The following is a 15,657-nucleotide window of genomic DNA, read 5'->3' on the forward strand; positions in this document are numbered from 1 at the left end:
ACCAAGCGAGACGCTGAAGGGCGGATTTCGTCCTAATTCGGGTGGGATTTGGTGGTTTCAACCTTACATGCCCCCAACTTGTATAAAAGAAGTTCTAAACCTAATTTGGAGGTGATTGAACATACTTGGAAGGAGAATTCACGAGGGGAAACACAAACCACGCTTGAAGGAGGCTTACAACTAGTTTTTCTTCTCTTCTCTTCCTTTAACTTTATAGTTTATTAGTTCTAGAGTTGTGAGTGCTACATGAACGATGTAGTTTGAAGCTTGAATAGTTCTTATTATTTTATCATATTAGTTTATTTATTCAATCTTGCGCTTAATTATTTGATTGCTTGATCAACAATTGGATATTATCTACAAATCTAGGATTGAACTCGGGAGAGGGAATTCTAGATTGCATATAAGATTGAGTAGAGCGAGATCTTGAACCTGAGTATCGGGAATGGATTTGCAGTTAGGATAGGGATATACCTAATTGTCTTGCTTGGTTATTATGCAGGAATTATTAATGCGTTCTTGTTAATCCTAATTCCATAGGAATATAGGCGTTAGGTTAGCTTGAATATGCGAGTAGTATTTCGGGAGAATACTACGCGTAATATTAACCCTGTCAACCAATAAATCATATAAATTAATTAGACAATTTAGGTAGAAGACTCAAGGGGATTGTTAGCTAACCCATAGCTCTAGAATATTTTCTCCCATTGAATTCGTCTCTAAGCTTGCCGACTTGTTTTCTGTAATCGCTTAGTTTGTTACTCTAGATTAGCTTTAGTTAAATAATTGCACTTCAGAAAATCGATTGAGACGGATCCTCAACATAAGAAAAATCCTTGTCCAAGTGGACTGAGCTGAAATCTAACACATGAGACGGATCGCCGTGGTACTTCTGGAGTATAGAAACATGGAATACTGGATGAACTCCCGCTAGACTGGGAGGCAAGGAAAGCTCATAAGCAACCTCCCCAACTCGCTGCAACACCTTGAATGGGCCAATAAACCTTGGGCTCAGCTTGCCCTTCTTCCCGAACCCCATAACACCCTTAATGGGCGAAACCCGAAGCAAGACCTGCTCCCCAACCATGAATGCAACATCGCAAACTTTATCCGCATAACTCTTTCGTCTGGACTGGGCTGTGCGAAGTCGATCCTGAATCACCTTCACCTTCTCCAAAGCATCCTGAACCAAGTCTGTACCCAATAGCCTAGCCTCGCCTGGCTAGAACCAACCCACTGGAGACCGACACTGCCTACCATACAGAGCCTAATACGGTGCCATCTAAAAGCTCGAGTAATAACTGTTGTTGTAGGCAAAGTCCACAAGTGGCAAGAACTGATCTCAAGAACCCCCAAACTCCATCACACAAGCACGGAGCATATCCTTCAGTATCTGACAGTGCACTCGGACTATCCGTCCATCTGAGGTGAAATATCGTGCTCAACTAAACCCGAGTACCTAACTCATGTTGTAGGGCCCTCCAAAAACGTGATGTAAACTGCGTACCCCAGTCAGAGATGATAGATACCGGCATGCCATGAAGCTTGACAATCTTGCGGATATAAAATGAGCCGACTATGTAAGCCTAACAATTTCGGAATAACTAAAATAATAACAAAATTTAACAACTAAACTTCAACAGATAACTGTATAGCTGAAAAATGCCGCTCATCATGTACAAGTAAAACCAACAATTCTGAGTATAAACAACTCCCCAAAGACCCGGTAGTCACAAGTCACAAGCTCTAAGGAAAACTCTAACTGTTTCTATACATCAATGTTTAGGAAAAATAAGAAAAAACAGCATAAGGGATAGAGGGGGATTCCGAGGTCTACGAACACTTGCAGATATACCTTGAAGTCTCCAAAAGCCGCAGCAAATACTCTTGACTAGTAGCGGGGCTGGTTGGAGGTACCCGGGTCTGCACACAAAACATGTGCAGAAGAGTAGCATGAGTACACCACAATGGTACCTAGTAATTGTCAAGCCTAACCTCGGTAGAGTAGTGACGAGGTCAGGTCAGGGCCCTACTAGAATATAATACTTTAAGGCAGAAAAAATATAGCAATGTAATAAGAGACTGGAAATTTAACAATGAGAAATACAGAAGGAAAACACACAGCACATAGGGGTAAACTACAGGGGCGCTCCCGAGATACCTTCTCGTAGTCCCAAAATTAAATATGCAATGGGGATCTCCCGAGGTACCGCCTCGTAGTACCAAAAGTAAATATGCGACAGGGGATCTCCCGAGGTATCACCTCGTAGTTCCAAAATTAAATATGCGACAGGGGATCTCCCGAGGTACCGCCTCGTAGTCCCAAAAGTAAACACACAACTCAAAATCTATGGAAACAACAATTACAGAAAGAAATCCTACAGTTTAAGACTAAATACCGGTCAAGGAAAAATAGGAAATCAACTAAGCATGCCGTACGGATTTCAAATAAGCAATTAAGATACATAGACATGCGATAATAGGCAAAATAGGATAACTACACATGCTGGTATAACTCATTTAAGATGTAACAAGTTACTGCTCAGTAAAAACCGGATTTTACAATAATTAGCTCGTGTACGCACTCGTCACCTCGCGTACACGGCACTCACATATCAAAGAAGTATTACAACAGTTCCAAATCCTAAGGGGATTTCTCCCGCACAAGATTAGGCAAGCCACTTGCCTCGAACCAAGCTCAATCAATCAGTAATAATGCCTTTTCCTCGACTTTCGACTCCGAATGGCCCAAATCTAGCCAAAAGCAATTACATACCATAAATATAACTATAAGAAACTAATCTAATTAATGAAATCAAGACTTCAACAAGAAATTAGAAATTTGACCCAAAAAGTCGACCCGAGCCCACATCTCATAATCGGGCAAAAGTCACAAAATACAAACACCCATTCAACCACGAGTTCACTCGTACCAAAATTACTCAAATGCGACCTCCCATCAGCTCCCCTTCACTAACACGGAACTCCCCTCGCGAACGCGAAGAAGGAAACCATCAACTGAAACGTCAGATTTTCTACTATTCTAACAAGTCCAACTCTAGTCCGTTAACCACTCGGAATCCACCCAAGGCCCCCGGGACCTCAACCAAACATACCAACAAGTCCTAAAACATCATACGAACTTAGTAGAGCCTTCAAATCACATCAAACAATGCTAAAAATACGAATCACATTCTAATTCAAACTTAATGAACTTTGAAACTTCAAACTTCTACAACCGATGCCGAAACCTATCAAATCATGTCTGATTGACCTCAAACTTTGTACAAAAGTCATATTTGACATTACAGACTAACTCCAACTTCTGGAATCGGAATCCGACCCCGATATCTAAAAGTCCACTCCCGGTCAAACTTCCCAAAAATTCAACTTTCCCCATTTTAAACCTAATTCAACTACGGACCTCCAAATCACAATCCGGACACGCTCCTAAGTCCAAATCACCCAACGTAGCTAACGGAATGACAAAAGACCATTCTGGAGTCATCTTCACACAGTACTAACTACGGTCAAATTCATAGAACTTAAGCTTCCATTCTAGGGACTAAGTGTCCCAATTTACTCCGAAACCAAAAACAAAACCTCCTGGCAAGTTACATAAGTATAAAATGATACAGAGAAAGCAATAAATAGGGGATCCAGGATAATTCTCTCAAAACGACTGGCTGGGTCGTTACATCCTCCCCCTTTTAAAACAATCGTTCGTCCTTGAACGAGCATATAGACATACCTGAAGTGATAAAAAGATGAGGATAACGGCTGCGCATATCATGCTCGATCTCCCAAGTCGCCTCCTCGACCGGCTGACCCCTCCACTGAACCTTCACGGAAGCAATGTTCTTTCACCTTCAAACATGCCTGTCCGAAATAGCCACCGGCTCCTCAACATAAGACAAATCCTTGTCCAACTGGACTGAGCTGAAATCCAACACATGAGATGGATCACCGTGGTACTTCGGGAGCATAGAAACATGGAATAATGGATGAACTCCTGCTAGACTGGGAGGCAAGGCAAGCTCATAAGCAACCTCCCCAACTCTTCGTAACACCCCGAATAGGCCAATAAACCTTGGGCTCAGCTTGCCTTTCTTCCCAAACCTCATAACACCCTTCATGGGCAAAACCCGGAGCAAGACCCGCTCCCCAACCATGAATGCAACATCGTGAACCTTCCGATTCGCATAACTCTTTTGTCTGGACTGGGCTATGCAAAGTCGATCCTGAATCACCTTCACCTTCTCCAAAGCATCCTGAACCAAGTCTGTACCCAATAGCCTAGCCTCTCCCGGCTCGAACCAACCCACTGGAGATGGACACCACCTACCATACAGAGCCTCATACGGTGCCATCTGAATGCTCGACTAATAACTATTATTATAGCAAACTCTACAAGTGACAAGAACTGATACCAAGAACCCCCAAACTCCATCACACAAGCACAGAGCATATCCTCCAGTATCTGAATAGTATGCTCGGATTGTCCGTCCGTCTGAGGGTGAAATGTTGTGCTCAACTCAAACCGAGTACCTAACTCATGTTGTACGACCTTCTAGAACCGCGATGTAAACTGCGTACCCCGGTCAGAGATGATAGATACCGGCACGCCATGAAGCCTGATAATCTCGCGGATATAAACTTGAGCCAGCTACTCGGAAGAATAAGTATTCATCACTAGAATGAAATGAGCCGACTTGATCAACCTATCCACAATCACCCAAACTGCATCAAACTTCTTCTGAGTACGTGGAAGTCCAAAAATGAAATCCATAGTGATCCGCTCCCATTTCCACTCCAGAATCTCTAGCTTCTGAAGCATTCAACCTGGCCGTTGATGCTCATACTTCACCTACTGGCAATTTAGACATTGAGCTACATACTCTACTATGTCTTTCTTCATTCTCATCCACCAATAATGCTGCCTCAAGTCCTGATTAATCTTTGCGGCACCCGGATGAATGGAATACCGCAAATCGTGAGCCTCCTAGAGAATCAACTCACACAATCCATCTACATCGGGCACACATACCTTGCCCTGCATCCTCAATGCATCATCATCTCCAATAGTAACCTCCTTAGCATCAGCGTGCTGAACCGTGTCCTTAAGGACAAGCAGATGGGAGTCATCTAACAAACTCGGCTCGGCTCAGCAATAAAAGCAAGGTGACAAAGGACAAGCGAGGTGACGAGTGCATACACGGGCTAAGCGAGGTACCCACATTTGCTTGTCCTTAAGGACACGATGATTCTAAGGAGGTCAATATTGGAGATGATGGTGTATTGAGGATGCAGGGCAGGCTATGTTTTCCCAATATAGATGGTTTACGTGAGTTGATTCTCCAGGAGGCTCACAGTTCGGGGTACTCTATTCATCTGAGTGCCACAAAGATGTATCAGGACATGAGGCAGCATTGGTGGAGGAGAATGAAGAAGGACATAGTGGAATATGTAGCTTGGTGTCTAAATTGCCAGCATGTGAAATATGAGCATCATCGGCCAAGTGGATTGCTTTAGAAGTTACAGATTCCGGAGTGGAAATGGGAGCGGATCACTATGGATTTTGTTTTTGGGCTTCCACGGACTCAGCGGAAGTTTGATGTAGTTTGGGTGATTGTGGATAGGCTGACCAAGTCAGCTCATTTCATTCCTGTGATGACTACTTATTCTTCCGAGCAACTGGCTCGAGTTTATATTCGCGAGATTGTTAGGCTTCATGGCGTGCCGGTATTCATCATCTTTGACGGGGTACGCAGTTTACATCACGATTCTGGGGGGGCCGTTCAGCATGAGTTGGGTACTCGGATTGAGTTGATCATAACATTTCACCCTCAGACGGACGGACAGTCCGAGCACACTATTCAGATACTGGAGGATATGCTCCATGCGTGTGTGATAGAGTTTGGAGTTTCTTGGGATCAGTTCTTGCCACTTGCATATTTTTCCTACAATAACAGTTATCAGTCGAGCATTCAGATGGCACCGTATGAGGCTTATTATCGTAGGCGGTGTCGGTCTCCAGTGGGTTGGTTCGAGCCGGGTGAGGCTAGACTATTGGTATAGACTTGGTTCAGGATGCTTTGGAGAAGGTTAAGGTGATTCAGGATCGACTTTGCACAGTCCAGTCCGAACAGAAGAGTTATGCGGATCGGAAGGTTCGCGATGTTGCATTCATGGTTGGGGAGCGGATCTTGCTCCGGGTTTTACCTATGAAGGGCGTTATGAGGTTTGGAAGAAGGTCAAGCTGAGCCCAAGGTTTATTGGCCCATTCGAGGTGTTGCGGCGAGTTGGGGAGGTTGCGTATGAGCTTGCCTTGCCCCCTAGTCTAGCAGGAGTTCATCCAGTATTCCATGTTTCTATGCTCCGGAAGTATCACGACGATCCCTCTCATGTATTGGATTTCAGCTCAGTCCAGTTGGACAAGGATTTATCTTATGTTGAGGAGCCGGTGGCTATTTTGGACAGGCAGGTTCAAAAGTTAAGGTCAAAGAACATTGCTTTAGTGAAGGTTCTGTGGAGGGGTCAGCCGGTCGAGGAGGCGACTTGGGAGACCGAGCATGATATGCACAGTCGTTATCCTCATCTTTTCACCACTTCAGTTATGTCTCTATACTCGTTATAGGATGAACTATTTTTTTAAGAGGGGGAGGATGTAACGACCCGACCAGTCATTTTGAGACTAATAGCCCCGATCCCTCATTTAGTGCTTTCACCATTTCTTTTTATGCTTATGTGACTTGCCGGGAGGTTTTGTTTTTGGTTTCGGAGTGATTTGGGACACTTAGTCCCTAAAACGGAAGCTTAAGTTCTAGGAATTTGACCGTAGTTGTAATTGTGTGAAGACGACTCTAGAATGGAGTTTCGTCAGTTCCGTTAGCCCCGTTGGGTGATTTTGGACTTAGGAGCGTGTCCGGATTATGAATTGGAGGTCTACAGCTGAGTTAGGCTTGAAGTGGCGAAAGTTAAATTTTTGGGAAGTTTAACCGGGAGTGGACTTTTTAATATTGGGGTCGGATTCCAATTTCAAAAGTAGGTACGTAATGTTGAATATGACTTATGTGCAAAATTTGAGGTCAGTCGGACGTAATTTGATAGGTTTTGGCATCAGTGGTAGAAGTTTGAAGTTTCAAAGTTCAATAAGTTTGGATTGGAATGTGATTCGTGTTTTTGCTGTTGTTTGATGGGATTTGAGAGCTCGACAAATTTTGTATGGTGTTTTAGGACTTGTTTGTATATTTGGTTGAGGTCCCGGGGGCCTCGGTGTGTTTCGGATCATTTTCGGATTCGTTTCAGACTTGTGAGAATTGCTGAAGTTTTTTTCAACTTCTGGTGTCATCGCACCTGCGGTGAGGTTCACCGCAGGTGCGGACACGCACGTGCGGAAGGTAGCTCGGAGATGTGGCCTTGGTTTGGGTAGCAGTGGTCACAAGTGCGACAAAAGGACCGCAGAAGCGGAGCCGCTCCTGCGGAGAAGTGATCGCAGAAGCGAGAGTCAAGCTGGATGAGGATTTTTGCAAAAGCGGACAATTATCCGCAGGTGCGGCCACTTGATCGCAGAAGCAGACCCAAGTGTGTTACGTCAATTCCACAGGTGCGGTGTCGTAGGTGCGGTTGGGGGTCCGCAGGTATCACTGGGCAAAAAAGGGGAAATTACGAGGGGTTGATCTCATTTTCACTTTGGGACTTTGAGAGCGAGGATTTAGGCGATAATTTGAAGGATTTTCAGAGGAAGCTATTGGGTAACGATTCTTAACTCGTTTTTGGTTATATTCCCCTAATCTATAGTTAATTTCATCATTTAATTAAGGATTTGGGTTGAGAAAATTGGGAAAAAAGTTGAAAATTTCTTCCACCAAGTTTTTGGGTTTTGATTGAGATTTTGGTATCGGATTTGAGTGATTTTGATACGAGTGAACTCGTGGTTGAATGGGTGTTCGTATTTTGTGACTTTTACCCGATTCCGAGACGTGGGCCCGGGTCAACATTTTGGGGTGATTTTCTAATTTCTTGTTAAAGTCTTGATTTTATTAATTAGATTAGTTCCTTATAGTTATATATATGGTATGTAATTGCTTTTGGCTAGATTTGGGTCATTCAGAGTTGAAAAATTATGGAAAAGGCATTCTTACTGATTGATTGAGCTTGGTTTGAGGTTGTGGCTTGCCTATCCTTGTGTGGGGAAAATCCCCTTAAGATTTGGTACTGTTGTGATACTTCTGTGATATGTGAGCACCGTGTACGCGAGGTGATGAGTGCGTACACTGGCTAATTATTGTAAAATCCGGTTTTTACTGAGTAGTAACCTGTTACATCTTAATTGAGTTATACCAGCATGTGTAGTTATCCTGTTCTAACCTAATATCGCATGTCTACGTGTCTTAAATGCTTATTTGAAATCTATGCAGCATGCTTAGTTGATTTCCTGTTTTTCCTTGATCTGTATCAGTCTTAACTGTAGAATTCTTGCTGTTAATTATTGTATTCATCGATTTCGAGCTGTGTGTTTACTTTTGGGACTACGAGGCGGTACCTCGGGAGATCCCCCTGCACATTTACTTTTGGGACTACGAGGCGGTACCTCGGGAGATCTTCCCGCACATTTACTTTTGAGACTACGAGGCGGTACCTCGGCAGATCTCCTTACATATTTACTTTTAGGACTACGTGACGGTATCTCGGGAGATCCCCTGCTGTTTATCCCTATGTGCTACACTGCTATTTTTATGTGGTTTTCTCTTGTTAAATTTCCAGTCTCTTATTACATTGTTATATTATTCTGCCTTATTTATTATATACCAGTTGGACCCTGACTTGACCTCGTCACTACGTAACCGAGGTTAGGCTTGACACTTGCTGGGTACCGTTGGGGTGTACTCATGCTACTCTTCTGCACATGCTTTGTGTGCAGATCCAGGTACTTCTTATCAGCCTCGATATCAGTGAGCAGTGAGAATGTGGAGACTTCAAGGTATATCTGACCGCGTCCGCAGACCTCGGAGTGCTCCTCTATTCCCTCCTATATCATTTATTTTTCCGTACTTTCTTAGACTCTGGTGTATAGAGATACTTAGTTTTCTTCTATAGCTTGTGACTTATGACTATCGGGTTTTGGGAATACTGTGAATACTCGAGTGCTGGTTTACTTATATATGCCTGATAACTACGGATTCTGACGTGTTTCATGCTCCTTCTTGCTTACGCTTTGAGTATAAATTCTTACAAAATAGACCCAAAGGGCTCATAAGTGTGCTTGATTGCAGGTTTGATCAACAAAGTGACGAGATGTCAAGTATCGGCTCAACAAAGAGTGAAACCTGCACAAGTATCAAAGACAAAGAGAACTCAGGACAAACTAGCCTAGTGCGGCCGCAGTCCACTTTATGCGGTCCGCACTAGGGAGATTCAGAGAACTGGCAAGTCAAGTGTTAAAGCAGTGCGGCCGCAGTGGAGATTGTGCGGTCCGCACTGAATACTCCGCGCCGCACTACCATTCTACGCGGTCCGCAAAAGCTAACTTCAGAGAGATGTCCAGAGCCTATCATCAAGCCTATGCGGTCCGCGGTCGACTCTGTGCGGATCGCGCTAGCTGCCTCCACGGCCGCGGTCCGTTCTGCGCGGTCCGCGGAGCCCGAGTTCAGAGAAGTGAATTTGAAGAGTCAAAATCCTAGTGCGGCCGCAGTTCATTTTGCGCGGCCCGCACTGACCCCGCAGGGGTATTTTTGTCCAGTTTTTCCAGTTAGTATAAATAGAACATTTTTTCCATTTTTAGGGTAAGCAGCTATAACCAGTTATTATCAGACATAAGCTGCGCTCGTGAGAAGCCATTTTGTAGCCATTTTGGGCATTTTAACGTAGTTTTAGCAATTGCATCATTATATTTACTTCAGTAATTTAATATTATGTCTTTCTCTTCATCTAAGTCTCTGATTTTATCTTCAACCATGAGTAGCTAAACCCATTAGCTAGGATTGTGGCTCAACCCTAGTGTGGGTAACTTATGGGTGTTGTGATTTAAGGTTTGATTGATTATGGGTGTTTGTTATTTCGGTCACTTTTATGGTTTAATTTATGAATTAGTGGTTGCAAACACTAGTTTGTGCTTAGTAGACTTGGGCTCTTCTTAAGAAAGAGAGCCTAAGTCTCCAAAATTGACTCAACAAGGAATTGGGATGGACTCAAGAGATTTGATAGTCCCAATTAAAGGGTTAAACCTCGAGAGAGTAATTACCCGACATGAACCCTAGTTGCTCGGGCAAATATGCATATCCAATTGGTCTCGAGAGAGTCAATTGGGTAGAGTGGGTAGTATTGAGCAACGGTTATAACATATTTCCCCAATCATGTCAATCGTGCCTTAGATGCAATTACCCGTCAATTAGCCACCTAGGTGAAGGTCACTACCCTAGTGCCTTTTTAAACCATTAGATACAACTTGTAGCAATTTATCTCTTAGCTTAATCTAGTTGCATTTTCAATTAGTAGTTTGATAAAAATAGAATTATAAAGACAATCCAAAAATGAATAGAAGACCAATTAAGAGCACACACGCAATCCTAAGCTAAATAGATATTCGATTTCAATCCTAGCTCTTTGTGGATTCGATCCCGACCCAAAATCAGGTAAAAGCTATTGCGACCCTCTCTCGCTACTTTTTAGTGGTGCGGAGTTGGCAGCCAGCAAGCAGTTAGATCCTACCTCCCATGACTAGACTCTCCCCCTCCACCGGGCCATATTGGTTGCTTCCATCATGGCAAGGTACCCCATCAATGTGGGGAATGTGATGTCCCGCATCATTTCTCTTGTGTGCTCTGAGACTGACCGGAACTACCCTTTCCCTAACACCCTGACCATGTACTCTGGGACTTGAAGGTGGAAAAGAGGCCATTTGACATCAAGGTCAAGGCAACGACTCCGTTCTCCTGGTATAGCTTGAAGGGGCCGGACAACCCCAAGGACAAGAACTACAAAGCCCCTGCTTCTGCCCCAATTGGCCAGTCTGAAGAGCCAGTTGTGGTAGAGGCCCCCACTGAGCCTGCCTCCATTACTGCTGATATACCTCCAGGACCTTCCACTTCTATTGACATTCCTCCTGGTCCTTCCACCTCAGCTGGCCCGGAGATTCTATCTACCCGGGCCCATCCTATCACTGCCCACCGGCTGAGCCAGACGCTTCAGAGTCTAAACAACTGGATGTATACTGCTTCGTCTAAGTTGTCTACCTTGACCTCCACCATTGCAGCTCAGTCGGCACCTCAGCCGGCACAGGTCCCACAGTCCATTGAGGATGCATTGAAGAAGATACTAGAAAACCAGGAGAAGATTCTCAGTACTCAGGGTGCCTTGGCTAAGGCAGCGGATTCACATATCAAGGCTCTCAAGGAGCTTTCTCGGGAGCACAAGAAGCTTAGAAAGACACGGGCTTCCAAGGAGTTCGTGAAGGAGTTGCGGGCGGATGTGGATAGACTGAAGGCAGACCAGCTGCCTTTAGACTTGTTGTTTGAGGACCCAACTCCAGCATTAGTGCCAGCAGCAGATACACTGCCAGAGCAGGCACAGAGGCCTCCAAAGAAGAGGAGGAAGATCCCTAGAGCAGATGATGCCATCATCTAGTTGGCGGACCCACCGGAGGCTTCCTCCAGTCAGCCACAGGATGTACCAGAGCCAGAGCCAGTACAGGTCCAGTCCCAGCTCCCAGCAGCTACGCAGCAGGTTACCGGGAACCAGTCTGAGGTTCCCAAGCACACAGAGGACCCAGGGACTGCCCATGATCCTATGCCGACAGACGAGGCTTAGGGAGTCTTCATATCCTTTCTTTATTATTTTTTTTGGTGCTTATTTGGTTTAGTTGGCATTAGGGATAATGCCAGCTTTTATTTGAGGGGGTGGGCCCTATATTTTTGTTGGATGACTGTATATATACTGATTCATTTTATACTTTCTTGCTTTTCATTTGGTCTGTATATAATTTTACATTACATTTAGCTACTTTTATCGCACTTTTTATCTTTCCTTGGGTCTGTATATAAAGTTACATTTCCTTGTATATATTCATCCCGTCTATTGTATATTCAAATCCCCTCTTGTATATATTTATTCTATTTTCCGCAAAAAAATTTCGTTTTTAGCTTCTTATTTGTGATTCGTAGCTTCTTGTTTTTGAAATTTGCTATAAGCCTTTGGTTTTCTTAATGCCACGGTTCTTTCCAAAGGTGGAGTGTTGTGTGAACCGGGTTGCTCTTCCCAATGTAGATGGCGTGACAACCTTATTAAGGGTTTGAGTCCGTTTTTCTTTTTGTTTTTAGTAGTTTGTAGTTAAGGGTACCTCAAGCAAAGATTCACTTGGGCCTAGCACATTTGCCTTTGATCTTATGGTCAAAAATAAATTGTTGTGTTTAGGATGGTGAAAGTCGTGGCCTTGAGACTCTTGTGTTGACCGATAATCATCAAGTGGTTTTTCGGGACCATTGGTGCTCAAATCGTATCTAAGGTCGTTGTGGGCCCCCGACTCTATGTCTTTAGCAATCCCCTTGCTTGTGTGGTGAGTAATTGAATTGCGAGTCCAAGTCCCGAGCCATTGGTCTAGAACTTGCCCTAAATGTTGGTTGAGGCGAAATCCTAAGTGAATTTTGACTTGAGATAGGCTCTCCTTGATCGAAATGATAGAGTGAACAATTCCATAGCCTACCAATGATAAGATCCCTAGTTAACCCTTTTGAGCCTTAGACCTTTTTCTATCAAGAACCATGATACAAGCCTATACCCGTTCTAAAAGATACTCTCTCTTGGCACCCAAATCTTTCCTTTAGCACATGGCAAAAATATAAGTTTGGGGGGAGAGACGAGGATTGCAACAAAGTGGTAAAAAGGCACAAAAGTGAAGAAAAGGAAAGGCAATGAAAAAGAAAGAAAAGCAAAAAGACCAAAAAAAGTTCAACGTGAAAAAGAGTAAAAAGGGATTCAAGAAATGCAATGAAAAAGAAAGAAAGGTGTGGAAAGTAAAAAAGGAGAAAAGGATTGAAATGCATAAGAAAGAGTGACAATGTGTCTCTCTAACCCCTTAAAAAGAAGTAAAATGACTCAAAGAGTCAAGTGAATTGTGCCAAATGAATCAAAAGAAGTGCTTAAGGGAAGATGGAACCCACTTGAACAAAAACATGACCTACCCTAAACCAAAAGCCTTCACAATGGCTCCACAAAAGCCCTATATGATCTTGAGTTGAATGAAGCTTACATTAGTGGATACTTACATAAGGGGCAAGCATATGGTACCTAGAGCCGGACTTGTGACCTTTTCTTGAGAGAGATGAGTGAATTCCCATTAACCTTGTTTTGTGTGCCACAATTCTAAAGGTGAGGTTTGCTTAGGGAAAGTTGAGGATGTGTGATTTTGGGTTCCACAATGACCAAAGTAATTGAGAGAGTTCTTTGATGTGTTGTGTCAACTCTTGATGCTCTTGTGTCGCACTTGATCCTTGGTTTTTCAAAAGTTAAATGTTGTTAATGATTCGTTTGTATTGAGGGCAATTGTTAGTCCCAATTGAGGCTAGTGGAGGTTACTTTAGGATAGCTGTAAATTCTTGGATTTTACCTCAGGGGGTAGGTCTTATTTTGTTTGCTTGAGGACAAGCAAAAGCTTAAGTTTGGGGGAGTTGATAACTACAGATTCTGACGTGTTTCATACTCCTTCTTGCTTACGCTTTGAGTATAAATTCTTACATAATAGACCCAAAAGGCTCATAAGTGTGCTTGATTGCAGGTTTGATCAACAAAGTGACGAGATGTCAAGTATCGGCTCAATAAGGAGTGAAACCTGCACAAGTATCAAAGACAAAGAGAATTCAGGACAAACTAGCCTAGTGCGGCCACAGTCCACTTTGTGCGGTTCGCACTAGGGAGATTCAGAGAACTGGCAAGTCAAGTGTTAAAGCAGTGCGGCCGCAGTGGAGATTGTGCGGTCCGCACTGAAGACTCCGCAGCCGCACTACCATTCTACGCGGTCCGCGGAAGCCAACTTCAGAGAGATGTCCAGAGCCTATCATCAAGCCTATGCGGTCCGCGGTTGACTCTGGGCGGATCGCACTAGCTGCCTCCGCGGCCGCGGTCCGTTCTGCGCGGTCCGCGGAGCCTGAGTTCAGAGAAGTGAATTTGAAGAGTCAAAAGCCTAGTGCGGCCGCAGTTCATTTTGCGCGGCCCGCACTGACCCCGCAGGGGTATTTTTGTCCAGTTTTTCCAGCTTAGTATAAATAGAATATTTTTTCCATTTTTAGGGTAAGCAGCTATAACCAGTTATTATCAGACATAAGCTGCGTTCGTGAGAAGCCATTTTGTAGCCATTTTGGGCATTTTAACGTAGTTTTAGCAATTGAATCGTTATATTTACTTCAGTAATTTAATTATTATGTCTTTCTCTTCATCTAATTCTCTGATTTTATCTTCTAGCATGAGTAGCTAAACCCATTAGCTAGGGTTGTGGCTCAACCCCAGTGTGGTTAACTGATGGGTGTTGTGATTTAAGGTTAGATTGATTATGGGTGTTTGTTATTTGGGTCAATTTTATGGTTTAATTTGTTAATTAGTGGTTGCAAACACTAGTTTGTGATTAGTAGACTTGGGCTCTTCTTGAGAAAGAGAGCCTTAGTCTCCAAAATTGACTCAACAAGGAATTGGGATGGACTCAAGAGATTTGATAGTCCCAATTAAAGGGTTAAACCTCGAGAGAGTAATTACCCGACTTGAACCCTAGTTGCTCGGGCAAATATGCATACCCAATATGTCTCGAGAGAGTCAATTGGGCAAAACCACTCTTTCTACCTAGAGGTGTAGAGTGGGTAGTATTGAGCAACAGTTATAACATATTTCCCCAATCATGTCAATCGTGCCTTAGATGCAATTACCCGTCAATTAGCCACCTAGGTGAAGGTCACTACCCTAGTGCCTTTTTAAACCATTAGATACAACTTGTAGCAATTTATCTCTTAGCTTAATCTAGTTGCATTTTCAATTAGTAGTTTGATAAAAATAGAATTATAATGAAAATGCAAAAATGAATAGAAGATCAATTAAGAGCATACACGCAATCCTAAGCTAATTAGATACTCGATTCCAATCCTAGCTCTCTGTGGATTCGATCCCGATCCAAAATCGGGTAAAAGCTATTGCGACCCTCTCTCGCTACTTTTTAGTGGTACGGAGTTGGCAGCGATCAATGTCGAGCGGCATTTTATCTTTATATAGTTATCCGATGCAGTCTAGTTGTTAAATTCTGTTTTTATTTCTGTTATTCCGCAAATTATTAGGCTTACCTAGTCGTAGAGACTAGGTGCCGTCACGACATCTTACAGAGGGAGATTTGGGTCGTGACAACTAGTCTTAGGGTACGCGCTTTGCGCGTGTACTTATATCAAGGGGTACACAATTTTAAAAAATTACATAATGTGTTTGAGTTATAAAACAAAAGTTTAAAAACGGTAAGTTCTTGAAAATAATGAATGTTAATCTCATTTAGCCTACACAAAAGTCCTTAGATGCCTTATTGTGATTTAAAAATTATTATTTTTTACCTAATATTGAACACTTAAATAACAAAAGTACTTTTCAAATAAGACAAATTAAAAAGTTAAATCTTTTGTTATTTTAGAGATT

Source organism: Nicotiana attenuata, unplaced genomic scaffold (genome assembly GCF_001879085.1).
Source record: "Nicotiana attenuata strain UT unplaced genomic scaffold, NIATTr2, whole genome shotgun sequence".
NCBI lineage: Eukaryota > Viridiplantae > Streptophyta > Magnoliopsida > Solanales > Solanaceae > Nicotiana > Nicotiana attenuata.